The sequence below is a fragment of the Manihot esculenta genome, chromosome 3, assembly GCF_001659605.2.
Source record: "Manihot esculenta cultivar AM560-2 chromosome 3, M.esculenta_v8, whole genome shotgun sequence".
NCBI lineage: Eukaryota > Viridiplantae > Streptophyta > Magnoliopsida > Malpighiales > Euphorbiaceae > Manihot > Manihot esculenta.
This window is the reverse complement of record NC_035163.2, coordinates 21,189,427-21,204,169: the sequence shown is the minus strand read 5'-3', so window position 1 is coordinate 21,204,169 and position 14,743 is coordinate 21,189,427.

Genomic DNA, 14,743 nt, shown 5'->3' with positions numbered 1-14,743 from the left:
TTTTATTAAAATTAGTGGTAAATTAAAAGAAATTAAAGTTGTGATTTTTTATGAAAATTAAAAATAAATAAATTTAAAAATTTTAAACATTAATTTTTAAATATTAAATTAAATTATAAAATAGTTAAAATTTTTAAATTTCTTTTATTAATAGCATTTAATTATATGACATGGATATCATATGATATTAAAATACACTCTCTCCCATTCAAATTTTAAATTTAAATATAATTATAATAAAATTGTAATTTTAAATTATTTTTTTCACTTTTAAAATTTTGAATTAAATTATAAAATAATAAAAATTTTAAATTTTTTATATTAAATCTATTTTTTATATTACAATAATTTATTATAAAATAATAAAAAATTTTAAATTTTTTATATTAAATCTATTTTTTATATCAAATTAATTATTGTATATTATCCAAACTCATCCATTAAATTGAATTGGATCGGAAAAGCCGAAGACATCCGACATGTTGCCATCCTTAACTAACAAGCTCCCAAACAGACGCTACAAGTTTTTCTCTTCCAAGAGATAAGTGCTGTCGCTGAGCTGACAGCCATTTTGGCCAGCAACACCTGCACCGCACCTTTTTCAACATTTTTTCCTTTTTTTTTTTCATATCTTTTTTAGTTCTTTTAAATAATCTCCGTATTTTTTTAAAAATTATTTTTCTTATATCTACTGATTTCTAACCTCGTTTGGGGGTTTACATGCTCTGCATTTGAAAGTTTTAAAATTAAAGAATTTATATGTTTTTAAAAACCTTTACAAAACTTGAAATTACAAATTTAAGTTTTTTAAATATTCAAAAAATTCTCAAATCTCCCGATTGCAACTTGTTTTCAATATTTTTAAATGAAAACTAATAAAATATTTACGATATTCATCAAATATTTTTAAATGAAAATTAATCAAATATTTATGGTATTCATTGATAATATAATTAATGTAATGTAAAGTGATATTAAAATATGTTAAATTTAAATTTTAATAATTTAAATTAAATTATAGATATTTTATAATTTAGTGGTAAAATTCTAATAATTATAGAATATTATTCATAATAAAATTATTTTATTTTTTATATTATATTACACTATATGAAAAATTTATGATCTCTGTAATTAAATGCGCTTTCTTTTATTAATTTTATAATTTACTATTATTATGAATTGAAAAATTATCGAGTCAATCCATCTGATTTTTTATTTTATTTTATTATCTGAAAATTATAATATATATAATGTCAATAATAATTTCATAGAATGAAAGAAAAATAAGAAACTCTCATCAAACAAAGAACATCAATAAATAATTGACAATTAATATAAACAAACAAATAAAAAAGAACTTGTGGGGTTATTCTTAGATTTCATTAATTTTGTATATTTTGTTTAATAATTTTATAATTAGAATATAAATGAGTGAAAATCTAATTTGTAAAACAAGTATGATGTCAATTGTTATAAAACAGATGCAGTAAAAAAAAAATAAGTTCTATATAATTTTTATTTTCTGAAATATAATTTTTAAGTTAAAAGAATAAATTTATTCATTTATTATATTGTTAACGTGAGAATTAATTAAAAATAAAATAAAATTTAATTTAATGTTTATGATTTTCAATTTGAAAGTCAAATAGTGAGAGTTAAATGAAGTCCTTAAGTTTTTAACTGAACCCACAAATAAGTCCTTGTTTTAAGTTTAAATTACAATTAACTCCTTAAATTTTTATTTCATTTAATAAATTAGTCCTTTCGTTACCATACTCTATTGAAGAGAATTAGTTCGTTAATAATAATATTGGAGATTCAATTTAATTATTAGGTTTATTCTTAATTTATTTTATTTCATCTTATATATAATTTAGTTTCATTAATTACAATTTTTTCATAATATTTAACTTGTATATATATAATAGATTAACAAAATATGATGTTTTATTTTGTTTATTTTTAGTGATTATTTTTGTTTTATCTAGGGGTATTACTGTCATTCCATAATAAACTAACACCAAATTAACTCTCTTTTTAACACAAGGACTTATTTGTAAAATAGAATAAGCTTGAGAATTCAATTATTAAAACAGAGATCATCAGTTAGTGAATTATGTTAAAATTCATGAACTTGATTATAAATGACCTAAATTTTTAATATCACAATAACTTCGATATAAATTTGGGTATTCAATACTTGGTTTGAATCAAATTTGAATTCAAGCCATCTTAATCTATTATAAAATTTGTTATTCGGATTTATTCAATTCAATATTTCTTATTCATTAGTTAACCATCTAAAACATTTAATAGTCTTATATTTATCGACTATTAAAAATAAATTTTACTAATTATAAAATATAATGAAAAGTTATTTATTCAGATTTCAGTGACAAATTTGCTAAAATAATAAAAACACAATTGAGAAATATAAATTAAAAAGTGATATATCACAATATTCGCTCAAAATATATCATGTGTTATCATCATACGATGGAGTGATGTGGCAAGGTCTTAATAACCTATGACTCTTGTTTGTTCAAGTCTCCTTCATAAAAAGGAGACCCGGTCATCATGAAGGTCAATATCCGAACAGGTAGAAGACCCACCCTCTTATATTCGGTAGAGCTTCTCATAATATTTAAGTTATCGTTAAAGTATATTATACAGTATATCTCCATTATGCCTATAAATGCAAGATTTCTTACCTACCGGACAGTACTAGTCAGATTTCCAAAAAAACCACCAACTAATCTTATTTTCCGATAATATAAAAACGAAGCGCACACAGAGTTCAAAGGGCGCATTCTTACACACTCTCCTTAGCCTCAAGCAATCTACTTACACTCGCTCTCTTTGATAATTTACTGACTTGAATGTCGTAGTGATTGTCCATAGGTGCCAACCACCTCACTTTTTCTTTTCTGTAGAGTGACATATAATTTTCAACTCTTTTTCGGCCACATCATTTGGTTCTATTGTATAGATGATGGTGGTCACCAGGCCTCAAGGTATTTCTGGCTATGAGGACTGACAATCGAGCTTCCTCAAGAAGTGAGTCCACCTAGGTTAGCTCCATTACCAAGTGTTGAATACCCAGAGCCCACGTGGCTCCAATTCTAGCCTCCTCATATTGAGTACTAGTTTGGTTGCTCGTGCTGGAGAAACATCCCTAGAGGAAGACTCAGGTTGGATGATGGATGGATCGATTATGTTTGAAGGCAGAGGTGGAGGAGGAGGTAGAATGGCAATCTCTTTTGCCTGTCATGCCCTTTTTGAAGGAGGGGCCAAGATACTAGTAGTGGCTTTCCCTTTTCGAGCGCCATGAACTGCTTCATCAAACTTGTTCCTTCCCTTGTCATCCATATCTGCACAAAGTAAAGAGTGAGTAAGCAGGGCAATTTAAGGGCAAAGATATCTTAAAAGATAAAATAATATGCTCTACGGAAGAGGATAAGATCATCCGAAGGTTTCATTGATCAGATAGCCGAGGCAACCGAACTTGTTCTCCTTGGTAATGACTCTGCCATAATAGGATGGCATTTCTCATGACCACATTTATATCCATTCGATGGGCCAAAGCCATCTTCTGAAGGAAGTCTAAAGCCTCTGTCTCATCCTTATACGGTCGAACCCCATCCTTTTGAAGATCCACACAAACATTTCGGTCTGTCCGTAGCCATCCAAAACCCCCAAACACCCAGTGGCGGATGATGAAAAACTTTTTTTTTCAATGTTTCAGGGAAGAGAGGATCCAGTAAAAAGGGCTCTGTGCTTCTTTCCGTTGAAGAACCAAAATTCTTTATTTTTCTGGGTATCCAGTTGGTGCAACTAGGAGAAGAGGGCTACACTCGATTCAATATTGTTATTGAAGTAGATGACGCGGAAAACCACCTAAATTCTCCAACTATTAGGGTGCAGTTGGGCAAATGACAGTTTGTGAAATCTAAGGACTTCAATAAAGAATGGATCAATTAGGAATCGAATACTTGCCTTTAACTGTTCCTCGTATACCATGATGGTACCTTCAGCAGGGATATGGTCATCTATGCGAACATTTAGGTTAGGAGCATAAATTCAGAAGATCTCTCGAAAAATCTGGTAGTGGTCGTGAAGATGATTTACGTCCATTTCAGTAAGATCGAATGGGATGTCGTTTATCAGTAAGGTATCGTTATTATGGACCGCCCTCAATAGAGCTATGGGAGTTGGAGCACGATGGGCAGAAGAATAAGACGTAAGGACTTATTCATCTTTTAAGAAGGAAGATGGGAGAAGAAGAAATTACCTTTGGAAACGCGAAAGAGATGATTGAGTGGTCGAGCATTTTAAGAGAAGAACGGAGTAATTGAAAGTAAAAGTGGCAATCGTAGGAGAAAGAGGGATTTTATATTGTTTTTCTGACGACTAATTTAATTGCAGCTCGAGAATCAAAACGAACATCATTTATCACCGGAGTAGGCGAAGAGATGTGAGTATGGAGAGTCAATTCAGGCATGCCACGTGTCTAAATCATGGAAAATAGTTGTAAACTTTGAATGTGAATATCAAAAATCAATGGAGAACTTCTAATATGATACAATATTCATCAAAAGTGTATCATGCGTTGTTACCTTGCAACAGAGTCACGTGATAAGGTCCTAATGACCTGTGACTCTTGATTGTTTAAGTTTCACCCATAAAAAAGGAGACCCGATCACTATGATGGTCAACATTTAGAACGATAAAAGACTCACACTCATATATTCGGTCGAGTTTCTCATGATATTTAAGCTATTGTTAAAAGATATAATATAGCATACTCCCATCATGCCTACACACGCGGAAATTTTTATCCACTAGCCCGTACTAGTCAGATTTCTAAGAAAATCACCAATTAATCTTATCTTCTTAAGATATTATATAGCATACTCCCATCATGCCTACACATGGAATTTTTTATCCACTAGTCCGTACTAGTCAGATTTTTAAGAAAATCACCAATTAATCTTATCTTCTTACAGTATAAAAGCAAAGCACACATAGAGTTACAAGGTATGCATTCTTACACACTATAATTTATTAATTTGAGCGTCGAAATGACTGCACGTAGGCGCTAACTACCTTACTTTCTCTCTTTTATAGCGTAATGGATCATTTTTAACTTTTTTTTATTACATAGAAAAATATCATAAAAATTAAATAGAATAATTAAAATAAAATAATTAAATTTAAATTTACATGCAAAAAATATCTAATTAATTTTATAAATTATACACTTTTAAATCTTTCCAACTAAAAAAAATTAACTTTAAAATAAAATTAATAACTTTCATTTTATTTCTCAGAAATTAAAAAAAATTAAATAAAATTTTTTTAAATAATTTCTATATATTATTTTAACTTTTCTATAATTAATTTTAATTTTATAAAAATTAAAAAATAAGATTTTTTTCATATTATTTTAACTCTTATTTTCCATAAATATAGCTAATTTTAATTTTACATGAATTAAAAAATTAAAACAATTTTTATATATTATTTTAATTTTTTTAAAAAATAATTAATTTTAATCTTATAAAAATTAAAAAAATTTTATGTATATTATTTTAAATTTTTAGAAATGTGTCTATCTTTAATTTTACAGAAATTAAAAAATTGTTACATCTAAAATAATTACATAAAAATAAAATAATATGTCTACAAAATATATTGCAGGTGTAAAATATAGTTAATTTTAATTTTTTAAAATTTAAAAAATAAAAATAAAAAAATAATTAGATTGAGATATTACATTTCTAATAATAATAAAAATATAAAAAATTCTAATTAATATTATATCTAAACCAATACAAAAATTTTAAAAAATAATATAAAATTAAAATTAAAATTAAAATATATAAGTAGATATTAAATGATTAATTATTAATTAATTAAAAAACTATAAAAATTGAATAATATATTTAAATTAATCTAATATAATAATTTAATTAAATTTTTTTGATTTGGATTAGGTTGAATTGATTAAATTTAATAAATTAATCTAATCTCTGAATACTTTTAATATAAATAGTATCTTGTATATGGTGTGATGCATTCTCTAATTATCTTGTAATTAATTATAAAATTTATATATTTAGTCAGGAAATTTATATAAATTCGATTTAAATAAATTTTTTATATAATAAATTAATATGTTGTGATTACTCGCTGTTAGTAGATGAAGAAGTAGTTTAGACAAACCACCTTAATAAAAGCTGAGTTGGAAAGTAAAAATTATTTAAAATATTTATTTTTTATTTTAATTTATCTTCTTCCTCATCAACCTCACTATCACCAGTCTTAGAGCAGCCACCCAAAGCTAGCTCATCCAATTGCTGTGTAAAATTTGTCTCATTCCTTCTCTTACTAAAGCTTCTGTCCATTTCCTCAATGGCTGTCGCAACTTGAGTGGACAAAAATTGCATTTCTCGCAATTTTCTTTTACTCGGTGATGCGAGAAGAATCCAGAGAAGTGAAGAAAAAATCACTGCAACTTCTTTTTATTTACATCATAATATTAATATCCTGGTAGCGAACCGACCTAAGTGGCAAGTAAAAGCCATTTCTAAATGGGAATAAGTTAAATGTATTTTTAATATATTATTATGTTTAATTTTTTATTTTTTAAAAAAGTTTAAAATTTTATTTTTATTGATTTAGTTAAATAAAAATTTTAATAAATAAATTAGAATTGTATTTTTATAAAATCTAATTTTAATTAAAATATAATTAATTTAATATAATTATATTATATTTAGTTGATAATAAATATTTTGACTTTTTAAATATAAATATTATGTTCACTTTTTTAAAATGTAGATGCTGTGTTGGTTGTTGTGTAGGGGTGTATTGTTTCCATGAGAACATAACCTCAAGGATTTTGGAATAGCCATTTACCATTTGGGTTGAGATCATGGCTGTCAGAAGATTTTTTAAAAAAAAAAAGAATTGATATATTGTTGCTGTCCAATGTATACGGGAGACAAAAACTTACATGGCTATAGAAGATTTTTTTGTTAAACTTGGGACATGTTTTGACACATGGCTAGTCTATGGAATGTTAAATTTAAACATGTCTTTACACAAGGCGAATTTCTTGAATTAAAACATTTTTACAAATGTAGTGTTAATACAGAAGAAATAATAATTCACGCAAACACTTTCTCTCAAGTTGATATTAAGACATCTCATCTCTAATACTTAAGTGAGTTTTAAAACTTTATTGAATATTGACTTGGTGAGTATATCTACTAGCTAGTATTCTGATTTGACAAATGAAAACAGAATAATTTTCTTGTTAAAGTTTTATTTTATGAAATATCTATCTACCTTAACGTGTATAATCATGCTGAACGGGATTGTGAGATATATCAATAGCAGTTTTATTATCACGAAAAAAGATTTATTCCAAATTGAGTGCCAAACTCAAACTCTGTTAATAACTTTTGAATTTAGAGAAGTCCATACAAACCTTTAGACATGCCTCTAAACTCCGCTCAATACTAGATAATGCGACTATGTTTATTTCTTATTTCTCCATATGACCAAATTCCCTTCCACAAAAGTGAAGTACCTTAAAGTTGACTTTTGATCCAAGACATCCCTGCCTAATCCACTTTCGCATAGTCTTCAATATGAAGATGTCCATTCTTGGTAACAACAACCCTTTTTTTGTTGAGCCCTTAAGATAGTGTAGAATCCAAAAGCCAATATATATATGATTTGCCTTTGGACAATGCATGAACTGGCTAACTATGCTCACAACGTATGCTCAGGCTCTATATGTGACAAATAAATCAATTTTTCCACCAGCCTTTGAGATCTTCCTTTCTTTGCTGGCACCTGACCAAAACCTAATCCAATTCCATGATTTTAGATAATTGAGTTTTACTTTTGTAAGTAAATCTAACACATATTTCTTTTATAAGAGAAATATTCCTTTTCCGGATCTTGCCACTTTTATATCCAAGAAATATTTAAGCTCATATAAGTCCTTCATTTCAAATTCAACAGACAACTGCTTTTTAGTTTAGAGATTTCCTCTCCATCATCTCATGTGATAATCATGTCACCAATGTAGACTAGTAAAGCAGTTACCTTCTTATGTTGGTGCTTCAGAAACAACGTGTAATCAAAATTACTCTGATAGTAGCCATATTTCTTCTGCTACCAGGCCCGAGGGGACTATTTGAGTTCATACAATGCTTTCTCTAGCTTGCATACAATATTAGTATCGAGAGAGACTGTATATCCTGGAATGTTCATGTAAACCTCTTCCTCAATGTTGTCGTGAAGGATGACATTTTTCACGTCGAGTTGGTGTAACAACCAGTTCAAATTTGTTGCAAGTGACAATAATACTCTCACGGTATTCAATTTGCAATTGAGGAGAATGTTTCTGAGTAGTCCACACCATATGTTTGTGTAAAACCTCTCGCCACAAGCCTTACCTTATATCTATCAGCCTTATGTTTTCTTGAAAACAACCATTTACGCCCCACCACTTTTTTCCTTTTAGATAGTGGAACCAACTTTCAGGTATTATTTTTTTGTAACGCCTTCAACTCTTCTTCTACAGCTTATACCAAATTTGGGTAAGTTAGTGCTTCTTTGATTCTAGTCGAAATATGATAGGAGGACAAAGCTTATACAAGAGTCTTGATTGGCTTGGGTAGTCTTTACATGGACATATAATTTGCAATTTGGGTATCTTCTCTTTCTTTCTCTTTCATCATCCAGGGAATACCTTCTTGGTGGTTTTGCATGGTTCTGACTATCAAGCAAAACATAGGTAGAGACACTCAGGTTATTAGTATGAGCATGAGTAGTACAGAAGCTTACCTATCAGTATTCTCAATGGAAGAAGATCCTTTGAGTACTAAGAAGAGAGGGGTTTATCATCCACTTCCTCAACCAACTGTACAACATGCTCATTGTTGGCAGGTTCAACATTTTCACTACCGTCAGATTCTTTTATTTTAAGTACATCTCTAGACTTCTCAACATTTCACGTTATTTTCCCATCCACATCGTCAGTTTGATACTGTCTTTTTTTCTCTTTAACCATAGTCTCCCCTTAAAGAGCTGACTTTGATACTGTCTTTCTGAAGAATGATTTAGATTCGAGGAATGTCATGTCCATGGAGGTATATGTATGATTTGTGATAGGATCAAAACACCTGTAGCCCTTTTTATGAAGCTCATAGCCCAAAAACATGCATCGAATGGCACAGGGATCCAATTTAATCCGTTGGCTTTTATGGAGATGAACAAAAGCAACATAGCCGATGAATCTATGAAGGAGCATAAGAACTAAGGGAAAGGGCATATAGGTGGACAATACCTGCAACGGAATCTTGAAATTTAAGATTTTGGAGGGAAATTCGATTCAACAGATAAACACCATTGTGGCTGCATCATTCTAGTGGCGTTTAGGTACATTAGTTCCAAGAAGAAGTGCCCGTGTAGGCTCCAAGATATGGCAATGTTTCCTCTCTACGACACCATTCCATTAGGGAGTCTATGAGCATGATGTCTCATGGTGAAGGCCATGTTGGTGGAGATAAGTTTAAAATTTATTATTGATAAACTCTCCTCTATCGTCTGATCTTAGAACTTGTATCTTGATTGAAAACTGAGTTTGCATCTTACAATGAAAAACTTGAAATATGGAGAACACTTCATCATTGTTTTTCATCAGATAAAGCCATGTCATGCATGTACAATCATACAAAAGATCACAAACCATTAGTAATTTGAGGGGATAAGTGTTAGGAAAGGTACCCATACATCTAAATGTATCAAGGAGAAAGGAGTACTGCTTTTATTTAACATTAAAGGATAGAAGGCTCTATGATTCTTCGCTAAAATAGAGGTGTCACATTTTAAATCTTTATTTTGTAAATGGAAAAACAAATATGGAAACAAATGTCATAAATAACCGAATGAGGGATGCCCAAGTGAGGATGCTATAGCCATATTTGTCCTTCCTTGCTGCTCACGTTATTAGCTCGACCTGGACTGAAATCATCAAGATAATATAAACTCCCTCTTTTAGTACCATGCCCAACTATCTTCTTCCTGAGAATATCCTATATAAGGCAAAATTCTCAATACATTAGTGCTGCACACTGTAGTTCCTTAGTAATTTGGCTCATTGATATTAGTTTATTTGTGAAAGAAGGAATCAAGAGAGTGTGAGATAAGGATGGCGAAGATGATATGGATACAATTTATGCGCCAGTTATAGGATGTGCAACTCTATTTGTATTGGTAATACAAGTTCTTCTTGGAAGTGTCATTTGAGAGAAATCATTAGCATCAAATGTCATTTGGTCTGTGCTCCAGAGTCGATAATACAATTATCATCAATAGAGGCTCTAGAGATATAAAGAGCTTGGCCATATTTACCTCCATTCACATCTATGGTGGCAACTTCAATGACAAGTGATGATCTAAGATCCAATAGAGGGTAGGATTAGGGTACATGTGTGTGAGTTTAGTTTCATTGGCTCCCCCTTCCTCTCTTTATCCTTTTCCTTTTTTTGTCCTCTAGCGACGTATAACCATCGTCCTATATCCCTACACCCTGTTATTTCCGCATAGAGTCGTATATACGGACGTACTGCCTCCTTTACCATCGTTAGACGGCTATTTAATACCCTTCAGTGTCATGCAAATATGATCCCAGACATTCAAGGTCCATTATTCCGCGTCTCTGTCACCTCTAATGAGCCAGACCTCCTTCACATGGGCTTGTTTCTCATTTGATCCGGCCTGCTCGAACGAAACCTGTGCTACTTGCTAGTGGTCCGGCCTACACATTGGGCTTGGATGGGCTATGGCTTGGCCTTTCAACGTGGGCTTGACCGTGAGTATAAGCATTGGTAATACTAGTTCTTCTTGGCGGTGTCATTTGGGAGAAATCATTAGCATCAAATGTCATATGGTCTGTGCTCCGGAGTCGATAATCCAATCATTATCAATAGAGGCTCTAGAGGTATAAAGAGCTTGACTATATTTACCTCCATTCATGTCAATGGTGGCAACTTCAATAATAAGAATAAGAGATAATAAATATTCTATGGTGACAACAACAACATGATCTGTGGCTCTACTGCTTCTTCTTAGATTGTAGTTCATGTCACCAGTCCAGGTACCCATATAGTTTAAAGCACGTATCTCTCGAGTGTGTTTAGAATTGCTACAGTGGGTGCATTTTCCTTCACCAGATTGTCCTTTAAATTTGGTCGGTGCTCCATTTTTTATCTACTATGTTTGTCCTGATTTAACTCCTTTAGTAGCCATGATAACACCATTAGATGCAGCCTCCATAGTTGATGCCATTACGTTTGGCGAGTATCTTCCCTTCGAACATATGCATAGGCTTGTTCAATGAGAGAATGGTTTGAGTTGGAGAACATCACTTTTGATATGATCCAATCTATCATTCAAACCATTAAGAAAAATATAGACTTTTTTCTCTTGGAGTAGGGAGTTATATTTTTATATGTCTACTGCACAGTCCATTGGGTTGGGACGACGGAAATCAATTTCACGCCATAATTCTTGTAGATCAGTGTAATATTTTTCTATGGATCCACTACATTGCCGAATTCGAGATAATGTTGTGGAAGGTCATAAACTTGTAATGAGTTAGATCCATCAAAGTACGTAGTAGGGATAGAGTCCCAAACCTGTTTGGCTGTGGAGAACTGAATGAAGTTCTAGATCAGGATGCTTCCATTGAGTTAATCAACCACCCTTTGATAATGGCATTCTCAGTACGCCATGAGCGAAAGGATGGGTCAATTTCTAGTAGTTACAAAAGATCTCCATTGATATATCCCAGCTTGTCTTTACTTGATATATACGTATCAACAACATAAGACCATAAAACATAGTTTGAAACTATTTAACTTGATAGTTATTGGTCTTACTGTGGAGTCAGTAATGAATGAGGTTTGTGTTTGCATTTGTGTCGTAGCTTCAGTTATTTTGGTTGTCAGGCTGTCAAGGATGAATTCGGTTGAGATTGTTGGAAATAAAGCCAATTTTTTAATGTCTTCTATGGCTTCTAGCAATTTGAGCTCTTTTTAGTTTAGCTCACAAAAAACTCAATTTGCTATGACACTATGTTAGAAAATTAAAAAAAAATTAATATATATTCACCATTGTTTTTATCTAAGATATACAGACAACAAAAACTATAAAGGTTATATAAGATTTTGGTGAAATTTAAGTATGCCCTAGCACACGGCTAAATTATAGAATTACTTGAATTATGAGACTTCTACAAATGTGGTGTTAATCAGGGGTGAGCATTAAGTCGATTTGGTTTAAAATCGAATCGAATAAATTAAAAATTAAAATTTTAATATTTATAAAAATTGAATTGAATTGATTTTGATTAGAAATCAAATAGAATCAAATCAATCTGATTCGATTTGATTCGGTTTAATTTAATCAATTTGAACTTTTAATAAATTTTTTTATTTTTTATATTTTATTTTTAATATTTAAAATTTAATTAAAATATTTTAATTTTAATATGATCTAATTTCTCTATATTTATAAAAATAATATATTATTATCACCGATCAGTTTGATTTATTATTTTTAATTTTTTTATTAAAATCGAATTTTAATTTTTTTATTAAAATCGAATTGAATTGAAATAATTAAAATTTTTAAAATTTAAATTAAATTGAATTTAAATAAATAAAAATTAAATTAAAATTTTAAATTAATTTAATTTAATTAAAATTTTCAATTTAAACAAAATAGTCTAGCGAACAATGTCAGGCACTTATTCATTAGTTTTGTTGGTCAATACCATTTACTCGTTTAAACGTATGGGAATACAGATGAGCTAAAACAATGATATGTTCTACGATTTGCCAATAATTGCTTTTGGATATGGTGCACAGATACGGAAAAGATCTGATAGGAGGAGAAACAGAGATTGGAGTTGAGATATTAAAGATTTATTTCATTTTAATTTTTAAAAAGGACTCTCATTTGTTTTCAAAAAAAACAAATAGGACTCTCATTTAATTTAATAATTGATGCTCGTAAGTATTAATAGTATTATGAATTTTTTTTTTTTTGCTAACAGTGAATAATCATGCTATTCACTTTATAAAAAAATATAATTAATTTTTTATTTTAAAATATATAGTTTATAATTTTTAATTTTATTTTATATTAAAATAATATCTCATAAAATTTATTGATATTTGTTAATAATATAATATTATAAAATACTATTTTAATATAAAATTAAATAAAAAGTTTTAAAGTGAAAAATTGGTGAAATTATAAAATATTTTTTTTTATTTTTTTCCATTACTTTATTACTAACTGAATCTTACACCTTAATATATAAAAAAAAAAAAAAAAAATTCTCCAATATAAAAAATGCAAAACCTTAGACTGGACAACATTACCAAGCAATGAGTTTCTTCTTTTCATCCACCCTGGTCCCCGTGGTCCTTCAGGTATCTCGCTCGCTCGCTCGCTATCTCAGTATCTTCAACTGTTGTTTTCGTTTATTATTTGTTCCTATTTTTCAGAATCATCACTTGGAATTTTCCAGCAACAATGGTTTGAGAAGAAGAACAGGGACTTGCATTCCTAATTCTCAGGTTCTTATCTCCTTTCTATGAGATCCCAAAATCATTCCTATTGTTTCATTTTTTTTCTTCCTATTTTTCAGAATTTTCACTTGGGTTTTTCCAGCAACAGGGCTTCGAGGCCTTTGAGAAGAAGAACTGGAACTTGCTTTCCGACTTCTCAGGTTATTCTCTTTTTAATAGTGCACTTCTTCCTTCACATCTGAATTTAGAGTGCCATAACACCACTGATTTTAAACTGACATTAAATTTCCAATGATCGATTAAGAAAAATTTACTATTTAATATGTTATAAAAAAATCCACCCGTAAATTTTTTATTTTTAAAAATATATTAAAATATTAAAAATATATTAATTATTTAATATATTAAATATTATAAAAAAATTTAAAATATTTTAATATATAAATACTAATTAGTAAATTTTTTAAAAATATCAAAATTAAATAATAAATTTTTTAAAATTATAAAAATTAAGTATTAAAATACTGAATGATTAAAATTAATAAATTTATTAAAATATTAAAAAATATTTTAATATATTTTTTAAAATTAAAAAATTAATTAATAAAATTTTTCATATAAAAAAATTAAATAGTAATTTTTTCATTAAATAATAATAAAATCCATATAATTCAGATAAACAGTTTTCCGGTTAAGTTGCCGGTGGGCCACTTTATATATATATAAATTTATTGCAATTACATCATTTAATGTTTTTTACTAATTTAAATTTTTAGATATTCTCCTTCATATATAAAAAAAATATTTTTTATTAATTAAATTTTAACTTTTTAAAATTTCTCAAACTGTATTTATTATTATTTATATATTAAAAACTAATAAAATTAGTACGTCGTTAACACCATTTCATCATATCACATATTTAAAATATAAAATTAATTGTAAAAAAATTATATAATTTATTTTTATTACAATTTTAACCTTTAATTTTTAAATATGTATCTGCATATATCCTATCATTGCTCGTAAAATTAGAGATTAATAAATTTATTAAATTATTTTTATTATTATTAAATATATTTTAAAAATTATTTTTATATTATTATTGTTATTTTAAT